This window comes from Panthera onca, chromosome F1 (assembly GCF_046562875.1).
Source record: "Panthera onca isolate mPanOnc1 chromosome F1, mPanOnc1 haplotype 2, whole genome shotgun sequence".
NCBI classification, from domain to species: Eukaryota; Metazoa; Chordata; class Mammalia; order Carnivora; family Felidae; genus Panthera; species Panthera onca.
The window spans coordinates 33,695,524-33,715,781 of NC_138355.1; the positions used below are offsets into that span (position 1 = coordinate 33,695,524).

The 20,258-nt window shown below is 50.8% G+C and overlaps 1 protein-coding gene across 7 annotated transcripts in view; it reads left to right on the top strand.

Moving 5' to 3' along the window:
• PACC1 (proton activated chloride channel 1) overlaps window positions 1-20,258 on the top strand; it is a 167,829-nt gene that overhangs the window by 43,570 nt on the left and 104,001 nt on the right. For 6 of the 7 annotated variants that reach the window (XM_060643881.3, XM_060643876.3, XM_078441315.2 and 3 more), the window contains exon 4: window positions 8,813-8,899. The exons of the other annotated variant lie outside the window; for it this stretch is intronic. The gene's annotated coding sequence lies outside the window, so the exon portion shown is untranslated. The remainder of the gene's footprint in view (window positions 1-8,812; window positions 8,900-20,258) is intronic. 7 annotated transcript variants of the gene reach the window in all.

The window sequence follows — 20,258 nt, forward strand, 5'->3', positions numbered from 1 at the left end:
TTTGTATGAACTTTACAAAATGGAAAATGCCATGTGATTATGAGCTGATTATAAATTTATCTGCCTAAAGTAATCATTCAGAATAACCCAAATGAACTGTGTGCCTACGGGCCTCCACCACGTTGTCCATCAAGGAGCCTTAAATGCAATTCTAAGAACCACCCCAAGCTCTGAAAAGGCATCTCCCCTGCAGATGACGGGTGTGCCATGAAAAAGCCAGTTGGTTTCCACAGGTAACTAAAGGTCACCCTCAAGGGGTTGGCTGTTGTCTCCTAGGCACATTCCCCTCCCTGGGGCAGGTGGGGAACATGGCTGCATCCCTCCATGCCTTCCTGAACTCCAGGCCTTATGATTCCCTAGGCCTTTCCTTTGGCCCCATGGTTTTAATTTTCCCAATCAACCTGTTAGGTTAGCAGAGCAGATAAATCCTCTCCGTGCATCCACACCTCTTATGGATGGACTTGCCTGGGGCCACAGAGCTCAAAATGAGCACCAGGTCTCTGGCCACTGCAGCCTGGAACCCCAGTTTGGAGGGCTCGCCGGGATTTGAGCCCAGGTTTCTAAAATCTTTGCCCACAGACAAGGACATGAGCCCGAGCTTGACCAAAGCCCCCTGGGCCACAGCCTTGGAGGTAAACAGCCCCCCATGGACACGGAATTCCCCGGCAACCCTGGCTAGACTCGAACATCTACTTCCACCCATGGCTTTTTATTTTCTTGCATTTGTTTCCAAGGGGACCAATAGGCACTTGCTCTCCCCACTTTGGTCCTCGCTCCCTGTGTGTAATTAGGGTGCACCCTGTTGGCCCCGCACTGTGATGAATGGGCTTCTTCAGGCAAGGTGGCAGTGACTGGAGCCCTGCCAGCCCCGAGGCCACTCCTGTGCTGCACGGTGCGCTCAGATGCGATTAGCCCTGTGTCACAATGCTTGGCAACCGTTCCAGGAGGCAGTGAGGCCTTTGTTCATGCCATTGTCCTGTCAACTGGCTATAACTTCATTTGGCTGCCAGCTTGCTTGGGCTTTTGCATCATCCTGGCCTGCTCTGTCCTCCCTCAGCTAATGGTTAGTCCATAATTCCAGATTTTTCGGGGAATATCTAGGTTGTGCGTGTGAAGCCCCCGCGTCTTCCCCCAAAGCAGTTTTGGAATTAAAATCATAAACAATGAGCATATTCTTCATGGTTTAGGAGGTAGGCTCCCTGGGACTTCCCCTGTTTCCTGCTGCTGCAGAAGGGGAGGAATCACATGTGGTAGACGGGTGTCAGCACTCAGGCACTCTGAGCTGTATAGCTGGGGGCGGGGGTGGGGGGGAGGGTGCATTCAGACATTCATTGCTTCTGCACATTTTACTTGAGCACATACTATGTGCCAGGCACTGTTCTAGATCCTGGGAATAAAGCAATGAACAATAAAGACAAAACGCCCTGCTTTATGCGGCCAACATTCTGAGGTGGGGAAGGGAGTGAGGAGAAGAGACAGGCAAATAAACTGAAAAACAGGCTAAAAGGAGCTAGGAAGAAAAATAAAACAGGGAAGGAAAACCTGGCCATAGGGGATGCTCATTCGAGTGCCCCCCCTTGTGCCCAGCACAGAACACATCCCTGACTCTGATCTGGCCAGATCCTCAGGGCTGCGTCTGATTCCCACACCCCCAGCAGCTGTCAGTTAGAGCTGATGGGATGGAAGGACCCCCTAGAATCACCCACCAACCCCGCCACCAGGGGTACCCCCCATGAGCCAGGCTCCACCCACAGCCACCCTCTTCACCCAACCCTAAAACACCCTCTTCTCCCAGGTGTTCTCCTCCTCCCTCCCCAAAATACTGGCTATGCAGACATTCAGACCCATATAGTGCAGTGGGCAGACCAGCCAGCCAACAGACCACGACAGTGCAGAGAGGATGACCTGGCGGGGCCTGCTTACAGGCTGTGGAAACCCTGGGTGGGGGTGGGGCAGAGGTTTTTGTAGGGGCTGTCCCATGCACTGTAGGATGATGAGCGGCATCCCAGGCCTCCACCCACAAGATGCCAGTCGCGCCCCCACCTTGAATTAAGACAGCTGAAACCATCGGCACACATTGCCACATGTCCCCTTTGGCAAAGGGCCCTTCGGTTGAGAGCCACTGGTTTAACTCAACATCGTGCAACGTATTTGACAAAGAAGCACCTTTTGTTTGGGTTGGAGGGATGTCTATCAATACTGCACGTACCCTGTGCTATTCCAAACACTCTGAGTAGTGCTGCTTCTGGATAAAGCCACATTCCCACAGGATTCAGGGCCTTGGGATCTGGGCCCTGGCTGGCACTCTGGCCATGGGTCCGACCATTATCAGTCTCTACTTTTTGCTTCGGTAAAGTCCAACCATTTGTCATTGCCTGTATACCCTCTGCATTTTATGTCCTGGGCCTTTGCCCGGCTGCTTCTGCTGCCCATGATACCCTTCCCCCCTTTGCCTCACCTGGTTCACTGATTCATCCTGCAAGATTCCATTTGGGCATCATCTCCTGCAGGAAGCCATTCCTGAAGCCAGGACAGGGCTGAGTGGCCACTTCTCCCCTGAGCTCCCATAGCACCTGGCCTTGGTCCTTCCTACCTCTGAGGTCTGAGACAGGCCCCACAGCCCTATAGCCCCCCCCCCGCCACTCCCCGTCCCGTAGTACGGGTGGTTGGGGTCCCACAGCACAGGTAGTATGGATCCATTTCTCCCACCTGACCTGCAAAGCAGAGACTCTGTCTTTTCATCTCCAGAACCTGACAAGCTATCTGGCACAGAGTAGGGGCTCAGTAAAGGTCAAAGTGAACTGACAAGTGAATAGAACACAAAGATGAGTGTGGTAAAGGGAGTGAGGACCAGAGAACACAGGCTGGAGGAGGGAAAGAACCAAGGGGAATATTCTTTCTACAACCCAGGAAGGGGTGGTAAGGCTGCCTGCCTCTCATTTCTTTCCCCTCTGGGCTAAAGACTTCAATTGCCTTAACCTTTAATCTCACATCCGCCTCATTTTCCAACCCTCTGATGGATCATCTTTGTCATTCACATCCGTCCATGCCTTCTTCACATTTTCCAGAGGCTGCTTTTGAGTTTAATGTGATATGTTCAGAGCAGCAGGAGCCCAGAGCCTGGTTCCCTGGAGCGGGGAGAGTGGCTTCCACTTAATTAGCTTGAGACTCCATAATTCCCTGAGCCTCACCGGCTCCCTGGCCTGGTGGCTGTTAGAGGAGCAAATTATTTTCACAGAGAAGAGAGTGGAGAGAATTGAATTAGTGATTATGCTAATTGTTTCCTTTTCTGTGTCAGGGACTGCTCCACAGGGAAGCCCACTTCTGGGGCTGGAGGGCGGGCAGGGAGGAGGTGAGGAATTTGGAGAAGCCCTGGGCTCTGAGCTGCGGATGTGGAAAGTCCTCGCTTGAGGAGACGCCTGAGGGATGTGGCTTCTCCGCAGACTTAGGCTCTTCCGCTATGATGAGGGTGGGTGGGGAAAGGACTACTCAAAAGGACTACTCAAGTTCTGGGCTCTCTCATCCACAGCATGTCCTGTGGGGTAGACACATCTCCATTGTATAGATGGTGAGGTGTGAGGGAACAAGCCACCGATGGAGAGACAGGCCCAAGGTCACCTGCCTAGCTGGGCGGGGGGACACAGTGAGCAGGGATCCAACTTGATCTAGGAACTGCCAGTCCAGATGATTTCCCTTGCCTCCCGGCCCCTACCTGTGGAGGGCTCTGCGTGTCAGTGACGGCAGGGGAGGCAGTGCTGAGGGCAGACGCCCTGGAGCAGCCCTGATACCGTGCGACACAGGCCCAGGACACAGTTGGCCAGCCTGTTGCTCTGTGTGGTTGGCGGCCAGCCCTCAACCCACTTGAACCAGTGCCATTGGAGTCTGTGGTTCCTTCCGTCCAGCCTGCCTGTGCCGCCCCGCCTCGGCTCTCTACACCACAGCTGTCTGGGGAGCCATCTGGATCCCTCACCCTTCAACAACCCAGCAAATTCCTGCCACACTGGTTCTGTTTATCACTGGGGCTGGCAGTGATTTTTGTCAGCCAGCCATTCACCCGTCAGCCAGTCAACAAATGCCTGCTGAGGGCTAGGCACGGTGCTGGGCGATGGAGGTGCAGAGCAGAGCGAGGCGGAGCCCCCGCTCTCAGAGAGAGGGCCCCCCCCCCCGCTCCTCGGGGAGGTGGGGTGGGACAAGGTTCGTCAGGGGAGAGGCAGAGGACCCTGTGGGCCCCTGGGGCCTGCCTTTCTGTTTAATGCAGTCTGTCTCCATTGCAGACTCACAGAAGTAGCTTTGAGGTAGTAGCTTTGAGGAGCACGCTGCCCGGGCTGAAGCCCCCTCTGTCCCCCGCCCATGTATGGAAGCAGCGGAGATGCCCCTCACTGATCCCCCTTCTCCCCCCAGCACACAGAAACTCAAGGATGCTTAGTGAGAGGCCTGAAGGGACTCAGGACCTGGCCCTTCTGCCCATGGTCGTGGGTGGTGGTCCTTCACCCTGGATGTGGTTTCCAAAACTGAGTGCCGTGGCCCAACTTCGTGCCACCCTGATGGGAGGCAGCAGGTGGAGAGATTAACAGCACAGGTGGACACCCAGGTGCAGGTTGGGGCAAGTGACCTGACCACTCTGTGCCTCATTTTCCCCTCTACGGTAGGAGCTGCACTAGGCCCGCTTCACTGGAGTGTTTGTGAATTAACGGACACATACAGCTGACAGCATGGAGGGCACATAGCAAGGGCTCAGTAAATGACAGCCCTGTTGCCTCATCGCACCCTCCGAAGGACGTCCTCTTTCTGCCTTCTTGTTCACACCTCCTTGGCAACTGTCCAGAGTCCAGAGAGTAAACTGCCTGGGAAGAATGCAGGAACAAAAATACTCGGCTGTGTTGGGAACTTCCCATGTGCAGCTGGTCGTTGATCGCAGGCTTCCCCTGGGAGCTGCTCTGTTGGAAGAGTGAACTCAAATCCTGGCTCTGTCACGCCCCTAGTGGTGGTCTCGGGGAAGTCACCCAAACTCACCCGGCCTCAGTTTCTACCCCTGTCAATGTGGATAATACCACCTCCCTCAAATCCTAGTAGAGTATTAAGTAATATAATGTAGGAGTGGCCACCTGTCTTCACTCACGATAGAGCAGGAGAGGGTGGAGTGCCGAAGGAGGGGACAGCCCGAAGCCCAGTGGGGTGGTCATGAGCCAGAGGGAGGCACGTGACACTTGACTGGAGTCCGTAATGCCAACAGCTGCACTTGAGAACACTCGCTGCATGCTGGTGCCACGCTGAAAGTTCTCTACCTTACGTACCTCACTGTGTCTTTACAGAAGCCTCACGAATTATGTCTCGTGCCCATATCGCAGATGAGCAAAGGGGAGGCTGGGCAGATTGAGGAACCTGTCGAAGGTGGCCCGGCTCAGATAGAAGTGGCAGAGCCAGGATTCAAACCCGAGCTCTCGACCATCACGGCCCCTCCCCAGTGCTGCCTGCTGGGGGTGAGGAGCAGAGTCTGTCCCACGGGGCCTGAGGGGCTGAGTCACTACGTCCCTCACCTGTAAAATGGACATAATCATTCCAGCTGTGCAGGGAATGTGCGACATGGGCTTGGTGGTCCTCGCCCCTCTCCAGCCCTCGGCGGGAAACACTTTATAAACAGAATATGACTTACCCGCCCTGCTGCCTGGAGCCGGATCTCTTGCCATGCCAAATTGTTGGAATGGTTCAGTGACAAGTGTGTTATTAGGAAGAAATTTATGTGCCTTCTTCAGAGTGAGTCACCGAATCCCTGTGGTGAGAGGCATGGGGAAGGGGCCCTCTGTTAGCTAACTGGGGGACCCTGGCCCCAGCTGTCCCGGGCCTGGCTACCTCCCCAGGCCCTCACTAGAGGGTCAGCACTGACCAGTGATGGGGGGTGGGGGGGGTAAAGGGAGGGGTGGAGGGACAGCCCTCCATTTAGGGAAAGGTGGGGCCTGTGCTGAGTTTACAGAGACCTCACAGGGGGCGTGACAGACTCCAGAAATCTCTGCTTGCCACTGAATTTCCCAGGATGTTTTTGAGTCAGGCTCCAGGCTGCTCTCTGACCCCTCTCCAAGGGTGTTGCACAACCCTCCCCAGGAATAGGTCCGCGGCAAATATGTCAAGAGTTTGGGTGAACCCTCTTCTCTCTGAGACCTTTGAATCCCAGAGGAGGAAGATGGTCTAGAATTAAACTTCAGAGAGAGGAAGAATTAGCTGAGGCGTTGCAGTTCTGCTGGGATTTTTTTTTTCCCCTTAAAAACTATACAACGCCATGTGCAGAGAAGCTCTAGCCTTAGAAGTTGACTCTAGCGGGCAGCAACGTGGAACAAGAAAGCATCTGTCAGGGAATAGCAGGTGACCTCCTTGAGCAGAAGTCACTGCAAGTGGCTACACAAGGCTGCCCCTTCTCTGCCTGCTCCTGGGTGTGGTGTGAGGGGTTTTCTTGATGCACTGGAACCCAGAGGGTGGCCTGGAGCATTCACGTGGGCCTCAGGACACGTGGACCACCTGCCGACACTGGCAGTGTCCGTAACGCAGACGAGGTGCAAACCAGCTCACTTCGCTGGTGGCTGCTTACCTGGTCACCCACATTTCGCAAACAGCTGAAGGGCAGCCAGGAGGCAGGACCAGACCACCGGGCAGCACCAATGGGGTCCACAGTGTCATTCACAGCGAAGCTCACCCCGTCTCCAACAGAGGAGCCCGGCTGGCTTTTTCAGGTCCTGCTGCCTCTTGATTTCACCATAATCCTAACGTGACAAATAATTTTATTTCTCAAACCAGACCACATTAGAAGGAGGGAAAGCCTCTAGAGCTAAGATGTTCGGTATGTGGGGGTTAGTGACTTCCCTGAGAATCCAAGCAAAACTGTGGACTTGCGCTCCAGAATAATGCATACACACCCAGTGTGTTCCATGCAATATCAGGGGGTTCTTGGCCCTTTGGGGCTCACCCATAGAACCCAGGTTAAGATTTATAGCTGTGGAAATAGGCACACCTGTGAGCTGGCTGCCCAAACCCTCGACAGCAGACACAGCGGCTTTTAGCCCTTCCCCACCTTATGGAGCCAACTCCCCCATACCTGACAGGTGATGGCATTCATCACAATGGCCCTATCAGAGCCCGGCTATGCTCGGTGCCCCCACCTAAGAAAGTAGAGACACACTGGGGCACCTGGGTGGCTCAGTCGGTTGGGCGGCCTACTTCGGCTCAGGTCGTGATCTCATGGTCCGTGAGTTCGAGCCCCGCGTCGGGCTCTGTGCTGACAGCTCGGAGCCTGGAGCCCATTTCAGATTCTGTGTCTCCCTCTCTCTCTGCCCCTTCCCCCGTTTGCACTCTGTCTCTCTCTGCCTCTCAAAAATGAATAAATGTTAAAAAATTTTTTTAAAAGAAAGAAAGTAGAGACACACACGAAACACTAATGAACATGTGCGACGTGTCAGGCATTCTTCTCGATACGTTATCTGTTTGAATTTTTTGGACCCTCGCGACAGCCCTGTAAGATTATTTCTGTAAGGAGCTCAGACTTAGGTTAGTCTTATTCCTCAGTTTCCATTTTCAGTGGTTAAATTAATTGGAGATGTGATGTTTTCCCGGAAAAATCGCTTACTATTGAACACTTGCTTTGTGTCACACATTGTGCTAAGTATGGATTTTACACGTCTTCATTTATTATACACAAAACCACATTTTATAGATAAAGAAATGAAGTCCTTTAGCCTTTTGGAACATTGCCCTGAGATCACCCCTCAAGGAAGCTAGTCTAGCCTATTAGAAGGTGAGGGACCAGTGGAGGAGAACTGAGGCACCCCAGCCGAAAGCCAGCACCAACCACCAGACATAGGAACAAGGCCAACTTGTCTTTTCCAACCCAACAAACTCGCTAAATGCAGTTTCACAAGTGAGCCCAGGTGAAACCAGCAGATGAACCACCCAATCAATCCACAGAATCATGAAAAACAGTATAACTATTGTCATTAAAAAAATTTTGTTTAATGTTTATTTTTTTGAGAGACAGAGAGGGAGAGAGAGAGAGACAGAGTGTGAGCAGGGGAGGGGCAGAGAGAGAAGGAGACACAGAACTCCAAAGCAGGCTCCAGGCTCTGAGCTGTCAGTGCAGAGTCCTATGCGGGGCTGGAACTCAGGAACCATGAGATCATGACCTGAGCCAAAGTCAGACACTTAACTGACTGAGCCACCCGGGCGCCCCAGCTGTTGTCATTTTTTTTTTTATGTGCATTTCTTTATTTTGAGAGAAAGGGACTGGAAGAGGGAGGATCCCAAGCAGGCTCCATGCCGTCAGCACAGAGTCTGATGTAGGGCTCGAACTCATGAACTGTGAGATCATGACTTGAGCTGAAATCAAGAGTCGGACGCTTAACCAACTGAGCCACACAGGTGCCCCAAAACTATTGTCATTTGAATAGTTTTGGGGATGATTTGTTATTTAACAATGGATAACTGATACAGCCTCCTAGATCCCACTTCACTTACCCTTTCCCCCCAAACGACCACTAACAGCGGCCTTACAAAGGCATTGAGCCAGAATGAGAAGACCACCCGGGAGGGAAGACCTGCAAACATTTGCTAGACGGGCAGGTGGGTAGAGGAGTGGTCTCTGATGGAGTAGAGATGAGAAAGTGACAACCCACATGGAGGCAGGAGAGGCACAGGATGACACGTGGGCCAAGGAGCCCCAGAGAACCTCCGAAGTCTGGGTGTTTTTAAAGGCACCGGGTACCACAGAAGACAGGAGCAAGGTGCAGCGCTAGGACACAGGAAGCCACGGCTGACTCTCTTTTTTCCCCAGGAGAGACCAGAAGTTGTTATCCAGAGAAGCTGAACTGAAGGTGCTCTGGACTCCAGGACACTGGTCCCCGCAGAGGGTGACAGGGAGGTAGGACCTTGGAAACCGGGAGATTAATTAAAAACTATAAATAAATGATGGGCCGTCAGATTCCCTGCCTGCTCCCAAAACCCCAGCAGCTAGGTGTCACTTCCCTTCCATGCAGGCAGCTGGAATATTCTTCTCTGGGTAGATGGAGTTTCTTTCTCACCCCCCACCCCCTACTCCTAGGAAAAGACCTTCATAAAATGTTGTATGAGGAGTCTCAGTAAAACAGCCTTTGAGCCATCTGGTCACCCTACTATGAAGTCAGCGGGACTGTAACCCTGTCTTTCTCTTAAATATGAAGGGTCACCAGACATTTGAAATGAAAGAGGTCAAAACGGGGGGGAAAACAGGGGGTGAACTCTGAGGAAATAGCATAGAGTAAGCAGAAGAACCTGACTTTTTTTTTTTAAAGAACTTATAAATTAGTAACCTCAGGGATATGACAGAAATAGAATTCCATGAAAAAGGAACAGAGAAGAAAGAGTTCTTGGAAATTTAAAATATGATAAGAAAGGTTAAAAACTCAGGAGAAGGTGCCCAGCATGATTCACAAAAAAACTATCCACACCGGAGACCATCAGTATCAAACTTTCGAACACAGAGGATAAAGTGAATGTCTGGGAAACCCCAGAAAAAGAAAAACACTTAAGAGACAAAGGAATGGGGGGGTGAGAGGGGCATCAGACTTCTCTCCGGAAGCACCAGATACAAAATAATGGAAGGATGCCTTCCAAATTCAGAAGGAAAATGGTTTTCAACCCAGAATCTTATGCTCAGCCAAATCAAGCAAATGAGAAGGAAAAATTAAAGAATAACCTTTTCAGACATGTAGGACTCAGAAACCATTCTCATCATGAAAGAGAAATCGATGGCACACAGAAACAGGGGCTTCAGCAAAGGAAAATCAGAGGGGAGTCTCGGGGCTAAGAGGGAGGGGCCATTCTGGAGAGGAGAGGCTCCCAGGGCCTCGAGGAGAAGGGAAGGGCTGACACATTTACCTAGGTGAGTGGTGGGAAATGATCGCCGGGCCTCCGATAGATCCACTAAAGGAATTAGAGGAAATTGCTTTAAGTAGAAGAAACTAAGAAATGGGAAGGAGGTGGGGGATTACTTGTTCTCAGAAATAATACATAAGAAGCGCCTGGCTGGCTTGGTTGGTCTTAATCTCAGCGTCGTGAGTTCAGGCCCCACACCGGGTGTGGAGTGTACTTTAAAAAGGTAATAATAATAATAATAACAACAATAATAATAATATATAAGAAATAGAATTTAGGTGAATATTTTGAAACCTGGAGTTAAGAGCAGAAGAAAAGCTGCTGCTGAGTTGAAAGTGGTTGCCTCAGAGGAGCAGAGAAGATTGGGGCTGGTTTCTGCTGTGTCTTTTAGCCTTGTTTGATATTTATTTATTTATTTATTTATTTATTTATTCATTCAATCTATTTATTTATTGGGAGGGAAGGGGCAGAGAGAGAGGGAAAGAGAGACGCCCAAGTAGGCTCCACACTGAGAGCATAGAGCCCAATGTGGGGCTCGATCTCACAAACCATGAGATCATGAGGTCAGATGCTTAACTGACTGAGCCACCCAGGCAGCCCCTAGCCCTGTTTGATTTGTAACTATGGGCATGGGTCACTTGAATAAAATAAACATTATTGTTATTTATTTATTTATTTTTTAGAGAGAGAGTGTGTGTGAACAGGAAAGAGGGGCAGAGGGAGAGAGAGCGAGCGAGCGAGCGAGCGAGCATGGATCATGACCTGAGCTGAAATCAAGAGTCAGACGCTTAACCAACTGAGCCACCCAGGGGCCCCCAAATATTAATTTTTATATGGAAACAAGAGCATGGGTTTGAGAGTTCAATGACGGTGTTTAAATCTCTCTCTACTCTTACAGGCGGCAGCACTTGGGTCAGGCCACTGGCCTTCCTCAGCCTCAGGTTCCTTATCTACCTTGCAAACCTGAAGTGAGGATTCAACATAATTTCTGTGAAGGGCTCAGCACAGAATAAATGCTCAATAAATGATAGCCATTATAGTTTTTTTAAGTGTATTTATTTTGAGAGAGAGAGAGAATAAGCAGGGGAGGGGCAGAGATTGGGGGAGAGAGAGAATCCCAAACAGGCTCTACACTGGCAGCACAGAGCCCGACGCGGGGCTCGAACCCACAAACTGTGAGCTCATGACCTGAGCCGAAACCAAGAGTCAGATGCTCAACCCGCTGAGCCACCCAGGCGCCCCATGGCCATTATAGTTTTTAAGATTTCTGAGAAATTCCATGGTAGAGAGCAAAAGCAAACTCCACTCCCGAGGTTTCAGAGGAGTCTATAGAAAGCCTGGAAAAGTGTCACCCTGACATCTGCCAGTACACTGTCCAGCTGTTATTAAGCTGCAGACATTCTGCAGGCCCCCACCCCGTCCGCTCAGTATCTGGGTTATTAGCGATGGTGTGGTCAGCTTTCAGAGAAGGTTAGCAGGAGTTAGGGGTGTGCAGGGAGCAGCTTTTCACGTAAAGGCCCAATTCATTCCCAGGGCCTGCTGGCTGCGTGAGGGTCTTCCTTCTGACGCAGTTGTCCCACACAAAACATTACCTCCGTGGAAGATGGGGCGTTCTGTGCAGAGCTGGGAGAAGGCAGCTTCAGGCTCATCTGGGGGTGAGGAGCACACTGGCATCAGGCAGAGAGGTCCCGCCCCTGACCTGCCTGGATCCTGGGCTAGAGCCACCAATAGGGCCCTGGTGCCCTACCCAACCACGGGGGCCTTGAAGGAGGCCCTGAGGCTGAGTATGCTGACCCCCTGGCCTCACTACGTACACAGATTTATTTCAACAAATATATTGAGTGGGGAAAAGTCTGGAGAGAGAAAGAGACCCTAAAATGTTAACCACAGTTCTCTCTGAATGGCGGGATTTGAAGTGCTTTTCATTTCTTCCTGCTTATCTGTATATTTCAAGTTTTGTTCGACACTCATCCATTCTCTTTGTTCTTTTAATTAATAATAATCATAAAGAACAAGGTGACGAGTCCCTGCAAGGGGAGTGAGTGCCGTAGGAGAAAGTTCCATGGCCCCTAAAACAGATGACCTTCAGCCCGAGAAATTCCATAACAGCAGGGAACATGTCAGTCCTCTGCCCGCCAGGATTTCTAGAATTCAGAGAACCCATTTTGGGAGGAACACAGGAGGGTTGGCAAGGAAGGATGATAGAAAAAAAAAAAAAAAAAGTCGGTACTTCAGCAACACTTACTCATGCAAATGTGCTGCTCTTCACTGTCAACTCACTCCCTCCTTATGAGGACCTCATGAGATCAGGTCAGTCATCGTCCCCACCGGACAGATGAGAAACTGCGGCCCGGTGAAGTTAAGCACCTGCCCAAGGTGCCAGCCGGAACATGAACACAAGCATCCAGCTCTGGGGGCTGGGCTGGTAACCACCGCACTATACAAGGCTGGGAGGCATAGAACTCCAGTCAGGGAGTGCGTGGGAGATGCTGAAATTTCAGGGATGCTCATTATTTCCTGAAGAAAAGTTCCTTTTTATTTCCTGAAGTTCTGCCCAGTGAGAGAGACCAAGGTCGCAGTCGTGGACTTGGGCATCCACCACTTTCAGCCTGGAACTGAGGCTCCGCTAACATCTCCTGGGACCTCATGCACCTGGCTGGTTTACTTGGTACCATCAGTGTCTAGGCCTGTGTCCTGCACATCACTGATTGTTGGATACTGATGATGTGGCCCCATTTTACCAGTAAGGAAACTGAGACTCAGAGAAGTTAAGGAAAGCATTCAAAAATCCCACCGCAAATAAATATTGGAGCTGGGTTTGGAGATTGGATTCTGATCCCAGGAACCGTGGCTCACACTCACCCTCTTGGACAGTCCTGTTTCAAGGTGTAGCATGTCACGAGACACATCTGTGGCCACCTGGGAGCCGCAGCGGCCAGTCATCCCAATGGGCAGCAGTCTAGGAGCAGGGGAGAGGGCAGCTGGGCCACAGGAGAAACAGAGTCACTGACAGGAAACAGCATGGAGTGGTGGTCAAGGGCATGGACTCGGGACCAGATGTCCAAAATGTGGCTCTACTTAGTAACCATGTGACCCTGGGCGAGTTAATCGCTCTGAGCCTCAGTTGCACTTTTGTAAACTAGAGGCAATATCTCATGGAGTTGTTACGAAAATTAACTAAATTAGTACATACGGAATACTTAGTACAGCAGCTGGCCCATGACAGGGATGTGTGTGTGTGTGATAAACAGCACCAAACTGGGTAAATGTCCACAGGATCCGTGCCTGAGGACCCAGCCACTTCTGTGTTCCATGTCCAAATCCACAGCAAGGGACTACCATTAACTGAGTGTCCTGTACCCACCTTTGCTACTGTATCAAAATATACCCGAAAATTTAATGACTTAAAACAACCACCATCTTTTTGCTCACGATTCTGTGGGTTAGTGATTTAGGCTGCTATCAGTGGGGCCATTCTTCTGTTGGTCTCACTAATGGGGCTGCAGCCAGCTGGGACATCAGCTGAGGGCTGTTTGCTTGACAGCAGGCTTTCTAAACCATAGCACTATTGACATTTGGAACCGGATAATTCTTTGTTGTGGGTATTCTGGGTCCTGTGCATTGTAAGATGATGTTGAACAGCATCCTTGGTCTCTACCCACTAGATTCCAGTAGCACACACACAGACAATTAGGACAACTAAAAATACCTCCAAATGTTGGCAAATGTTCTCGGGGGCGGAGGGGGGGCGTGCAAAATTGCCCTCTGGCCAAAGACCACTGGTCCAGAGGAACTCAGCATGAAGACTTGTCTTTGCTCCTATAGTCTTGTCTTCCAGTAGCCCAGACTTCCTGATAGCAGGAGTGGTGGGGGACAGGAGGTGGCCCCAGCAGCAAGAGAGAGAGCAAGCCCCCACGCACAGATGCTGTGCAAGACTTTTCCTGCATCGCGTTTGCTGATGTTCCATTGACCAAAGCAGATCATATGGTCAGGCCCAGAGCTACATTGAGCAAGGATGACACAATGGTGTGGGAATGGAGGCCTCCAGATCTGGAGCCACCACTGTAACAATAACCACAGTAATTTGTCCACCATGCGGATGATGAGTGTTGCCGGTGGGCACACAGCACCAGGGGAGGGGAATGTGACCTTGGGCAGGTCTCTTTCTCATTGTGACCTCGTCTGCACAATGAGGGAAGGGCTTATTCTGAGTGGTCCCCAGGCTCAGGGGCTCAGAGGTGCTAAGAGAGAGGTGGTTGATTTCATAGAGGCAGCGTGCATCACATCAGGGGGACCCTGGACCCTGCTGTGAGAGGGACCTTCCTTGGTCCTAACACACCCCAGACTGGCATCTGCTTGGCCCCGCTGGCCCTTCTAAATGGCCTTTCCCAGGCTAGAAAATCTTGGATTTTAAAATACAAACAGGACAAAATACTTTACAATCCTACAACATCTCGTGGGTCTCAAAAAGCTTCTCCATGCTCTGTTAGGTAAGATAACGTGCAAACTCCCACAGTGCAGCGTCTTAGCATAATAAAATCTTAGTTGACTGTCCAGAGCGGGTGATCCTGACTGGGGGGAAGGGACCCTGCCATCCAGGAAACCAGGCTGTGGTTTCCACGTTACCCTAGGCAATGACATCCTACTGGCAGATGGAAGGAAAAGCAAAGAATCACATGGGAAGCAGTCATGAGCCAGACCCGTGAGTGGCCACCTCCCTCTGCCCACGATCCATGAACCAGAAGTCAGTGGACATGGGGAGGGATAAGAGCTGGAAATGAAGGTAGTAGCTATGAGCTCAGGAAGAAAGGCAAACAGACTCAGTGAACTCAGAGTAGTTTCTACCACAAAACACACTTCCTCCTGATGTCTCCACAAGGGCCCTGGCAGGAAGGGATGTTCCTTTGTGCTCCCAGCTGGGCCTCTGTGTGGGGAGACAGGAGGGACACGGCTGACCTTTGAGTCCAAAAGTCAAAGCTAGAGCTTTCTTTTGCCATTTCACCTGACATATCATATAGAAGATGTGATATGATGTGATATGATATGGTATGATCTGATATGATCTATATTGGCAGGACCTGTGGGATATCTTCAGTTTCTGTGATCTGGTTTCTGGTATGCCCACCCCAACTTCTTCCGTACTCTGAGTCAGGGCTTGGGTTGACTAGGGGAATGCAGTACGGCTGGAAAAGGGAATCCGGCCCTCCCTTTCTCCCCTACTCAGGCTCTAGGTGACAGCCCTGTCTTTGCCCCCTCCTTCTCTCCCTCGTCCTTTGAATTTGGGGTTAAGTTCTACCGAGTTCATCCCTTCAGTCTGCCCCACCCCCATTGCCATCACTGCTCCTCCCCGGTCACACCGCCATTACCAATTCAATCCACCTTCTCTCAGCTTTGGACTCAAGCCCAGCCCTGGTGCTTATTATTAGCATTGTGAGTTGGAGCAAGTGACTTCAAGCCAGTGTCTCCATAAGGATGATAATCTTATCCAGAAGACATACAGTAAGAATTGTGTGAGCCAAACATTCAGGTAAAATGACTTTTGGAAACTGCAAAGCACCCTGCAATGCCCCCTGCTCCCACTGCTCCTCATCTGGGGAGGGGACCCCTGTCTACATCCTCAGGCCTCCTGTTGCCTGCAGGGAACTTCCATCCTTACCCTGGCAGTCCATATCTTCCACAGTCTGGCCAACTTCAGTTTCCACTTTTTCCCTTTATGGGTCCAGCCAGACAGAAGACTTGCCGTCTCCCACACATGGCCCTTGTTTCCCCCTTCTTCGAAATTTGTCTCTGTGCCTTTGAGTTCATTCCTCCTCCTAAATGCCTCTCCCGTTTTCACGTGCATCATCTCTCCCTTTGTTGCAAAGCAGGATACTAACTTTTTCATCAAGGAACTTCCATCGCTTCTGAATTCTTGTCATTCCCACTTGGAAACTGTTCTGCTTGTACTTAATGCCACAGGTTAAATTATAGCACATCAGCCTGGGTGCCCAGGACAGGCATACAGAACAAGGCACGGCAAGACATGTACACGGCAAGACGGGGTCCTGGTCCTTGAGGGGCTTTCTGACTGCGTAGGAGGATAGACACAAAAATATTCAAGTACCCGCAACAGAGAAAGGACTTTAGACAAGTGCTAAGGAGAGGAAGCAGTTCTGGATTCTGCAGAGAGGCTTCCCGGCCTCTCAGGTGAACCAAACTGGGCCTTGAAAGGTGCCTGGCATACCAGCAGGTGGAGAGGGAGAGGGAGGACCCCCAGTAGGGGACACGGAATGTGCAGTGTGGCACATTGGTTCAGGGATGTGGCTTCATACCCCTCAAGGGTGGGATTCCTGCTGGCTCATTTTCGCCTCCCCAGAGCAGTTCCCAGCCACAGGGCACTGTCTCCACTAGCCCATGATGAGTGTCACAGGGCCACGGAGCATCAGGGGCACCAGGCTGGGGGTGCTCTGCCCTGGGAAGAGCTTCCCCACTGTCTCTCCAGAATGTCTGTGGTGTGTACTCGGAACGTCTATTAAATGAGCGGTGGCAGGTTATGAAAGAACCTCTCAACTCTGTCAGAGCCCTCTGTGACCTGAAGCAAGGCACTTCTCCCCTCCAGACCTCTGTTTCCCCAACTGTCAAGTGAGTTGATCTCAAAGGCACAAGGGACCCCTATGGCAAGGAGATGTAGCCCATTAGTTGCAGAGTCAGGATACTGGGTACAAATCTCCAGCTTCCCAAGTGACTTCAGGTCAGCAAATGAATTTCTCTACGCCTCAAGTGTTCTCCTTCGTAAAAGGGAACAATCATACTGCAAAACCGAATCAGAACACCCTAAGCGGCATCCAGAGAATTCAGTTGCACTTATGTATATTTACACATATACATAATATACTATATATATAAATATGTTAGGGGTGCCTGGGTGGCTCAGTTAAGCGTTTGGCTTCGGCTCAGGTCGTGATCTCGAGGTTAGTGCGTTCAAGCCCCTAGTCGGGCTGTGTGCCTACAGCTCAGAGCCTGCAACCTGCTCTGGATTCTGTCTCCCTCTCTCTCTGCCCCTCCCCCACTCACACTCTCCCTTTCTCTCAAATATAAAATAAACATTAAAAATTTTTTAAAAGAGATAAATACGTTAATATATATAAAATGCTAACATAGTAAGCGTGCAATGAAAGTGATTAATTGGTAGTAGAAAACCAGAGCTCCCTAGCAGGGCTCAGGTGTGGGCTCGGGCTCACTGAGGACCTATTTGTGCACTGGCTGGGAGCATATCAGGGAGGGACCCTGGCAGGGCTGAGGCCCCACTGTCTGAGGCCTGGAATCCTGCCGGCCTGACACCCCAGCACCTTCCAGGGCTGGTTCTGCTCTGCCCAAGGTTGGATCTAGAAATCCCTGGGTGGGGGGGAACCTGACTTGGGAATTACCTCTGAGTGAGAAAAAAAAAAAAAAAAAAAAAAACCCAAAAACCAAAAAACTATTCTTCAAGGTCCCAAGAGGATAGCAGGAAGACATGTCAGAGACCACCCTCCTCCTTTTCTATAAAAATGCTCCAAATCATGTGCGTGATTAATATCCCAAACACTTTTTTCCCTGTTGGCCTGTATCACAAGAGAACAGTTAAGCTACTTTTTGCCCACAGGGGAATTAAAAAAAAATTAAATTAAAAAAAAAAATAAACTGCTAACAAAAAAAGAAAGAAAGAAAGAAAGAAAGAAAGAAAGAAAGAAAGAAAGAAAGAAAGAAAAAAGAGTGTCTAAATAAAACCAGCTCCTACCACCCCAGCCCAGGTGAGAACTCCTTGACACTGGCCCTCTTCTCTCCCCAGGCAGGGCTTGCTGGGGCAGGACTGCCTGCGTCCCTACTCCACTCCTCCCTGTGACCCAGCAGCATTAGACCATCTGCAGATGCTTCTAAACCAGGGAGGTCAGTCAGGAGCTTGAGTCCCACGTGCATCCCAGACTAGACCCGGAAAGGGCTTTCGCATTGTGATGTGGGCACACCTCCATTCTGCACCTTATAAGCACAGGTATCCATGTGGGAGGGGATTCTGGACAGCCCTCCTTTACAGATGAAGAACTGAAGCCAGGAGAGGAGTCAGCCACGCCTCCCTGGCTGATTCTTCTCTGTTCTCTTTCTGTTTCCTTCTCACCTTCTTCCTGATCTCTAAATGTTGGCGTGCCCCAGAGCTCAGCACACAGACTCTCCCACACTATCGCAGGAACCTCACCCAGGCCTGTGGCTTTTATGCACCACTCACATGCACCTGTGGGCCGCTTTCAGCCGTGGATCCGTAGCCCAGACTCTCTGCCAGACTCCAGGCTCATACATCCAACTGCCCACTCAGGGTCCCCTCTGGGATGCCTCATGGGTGTCTCTCTTTGCGTGGGTCCAAACTGAGTTCCTGACCTTTCGTTCTCCCAGTGCATTTGAGTTCGTGGCAATTCCATCATTGCTCAAGCCAATAACCTTCGAGTCACTCTTGGCTTCTGTTTCTCACAGACTCATGCCCAAACCATCAGCAGATCTGCTCCTTCCCATCTCCGCCCCACCACCCTGCTTTGAACCACCATCAGCCCTAGTTTAGTTTGTAGGGGTCTTCTCTTTGGTCTCCCTGCTTCCATTCTTGGGCCCTGTGGTCTGTTATAAACTAACTGAGCAGCCAGGCTATCCTGGGAAGATAAAAGTCAGCTGAGGTCCCTGCTCAGCAAAAACCCCTCCAATGACACCCCATCCCAGACATAGTACTGGCCCATGTTACCCCTCCACCTGAGGTCCTGGCCCGCATTCCCTCCCTGCTCCCTCCATGCCAGCCACAGTGGCCCCCCAGTACACCAGGTATAGATGCACTCACACCTTGAGGCCTTGGTATTTGCATCTCCTCTGCTTGGCACACTCCATCCCACCCCCCACCCCCCCCCCCCCCCCGCTCCCAGGTATCTGCATGCCTGCTCCCCCTCCTCCTGGGCACACCTTCACTCCTCCTCCTTATGCAAACCCCATCTTGCCAGTGAGGAAGTTAGGACCTCCTCAATTTAAATTGCACCCCCCTCCATTTTCTGTCCCCCCTTTCTACTTTATTTTTCTCCATGACACTTACCACCAAACAGGCTATATATTTCATTTATTTTGTTTATTTTTCTCCTCTGACTGGAATATAGTAAGTTCCCCGAGGGTAGAGATTTTTATCAGATGCACAGTAAGGGCTCCGTAAATATTCGGTAAATGTAGAAAGAACAGGAATCAGTGGTTCTGGTGTGTGTGTGTCACCTTTTCCCATGAATGCCGTTGCACTCAGCCAGTGAATGAGAGAGGAAGAGTACACCTTAGATCAAGTTCAATGCCTCCTTGATGAGGGACACTGATCAACTTGAGAGGCACTGAGGCCTAGTGAGGGGAAGGATATCCCAGATAATCACAGAACATGACTTCAGAGCTGGGACTGGATCCCTCACACCCATCTCCCCGAGTGTGTGCTCTGGTGTCCCTGCCACCCACGGCTAGATAGAGGCCACTCCATCCTGACAGCAAGTTCCAGTCTCAAAAGCCACAAATAAGAACGAGGAACAAAGAAAACACAGAAGTGAGGTGTAGGGAGGGGGGGTATTTTTAGCTTTGTTGGTTTCTAAGTGCATACATATATAGAAAGGTCTATAAGTATGGCTATATATAGTTATTAAATCAGGAAGCAAGTTGAGTGGGGGGTCAGCTTTTCCGGGGGTGGCTGTGAGCCTGTTGCAACACGAACAGTTTTGAATCAGAGTGGCTGATTCTGAGGAAAGTGGCCTGCTGAGTCAACTGGAAGCTGCCTACCTCACGTCAGGAGTCCAGAAAGAGTCCAGGGAGCTATATCCTCCTTTTTCCTCTCCTCAGTCAGCCAGAAGAAGCGGTGAAATTCCAAGGCCCACCCACCCAAAACCCAGTTCCTGGCCAAGGCTTTTATGGTCAAAATCTCCCTTGTGTAGATGGGGATTCTGAAGATGGATGCTGAAGGGAAACCTGGAGCCCCTGCACCCAGCTGACCAGAGACACCTGCCTTTGGCCATCGGGAACTTTCCCAGACCTCAGGCCAGGCTAAAAGATGAGGCCTGGGTCAGCACAGAGCACTTCTTATTAGCCAGACACTGTTCACTACATTTGATCTCATTTCATACAACACCTTACTAGGGAGGTACTTTTATAATCATCTCCATTTCACAGTTGGAGAAACTGAGGCAAAGACTGGATAAGTAATGTACGCAGGTCTCCTCTTAGGTGGCAGACCCAAGCAGTCTAGCCTCACAGTCCAGGCCCTTAACCACGAGCCACACTGGCTAGAGGGCGGGAAACCTGGGTCAGCGCCCAAACTGTGTGGCCTTCATTCATTCAGCAAGTGTTTACTGAGTATT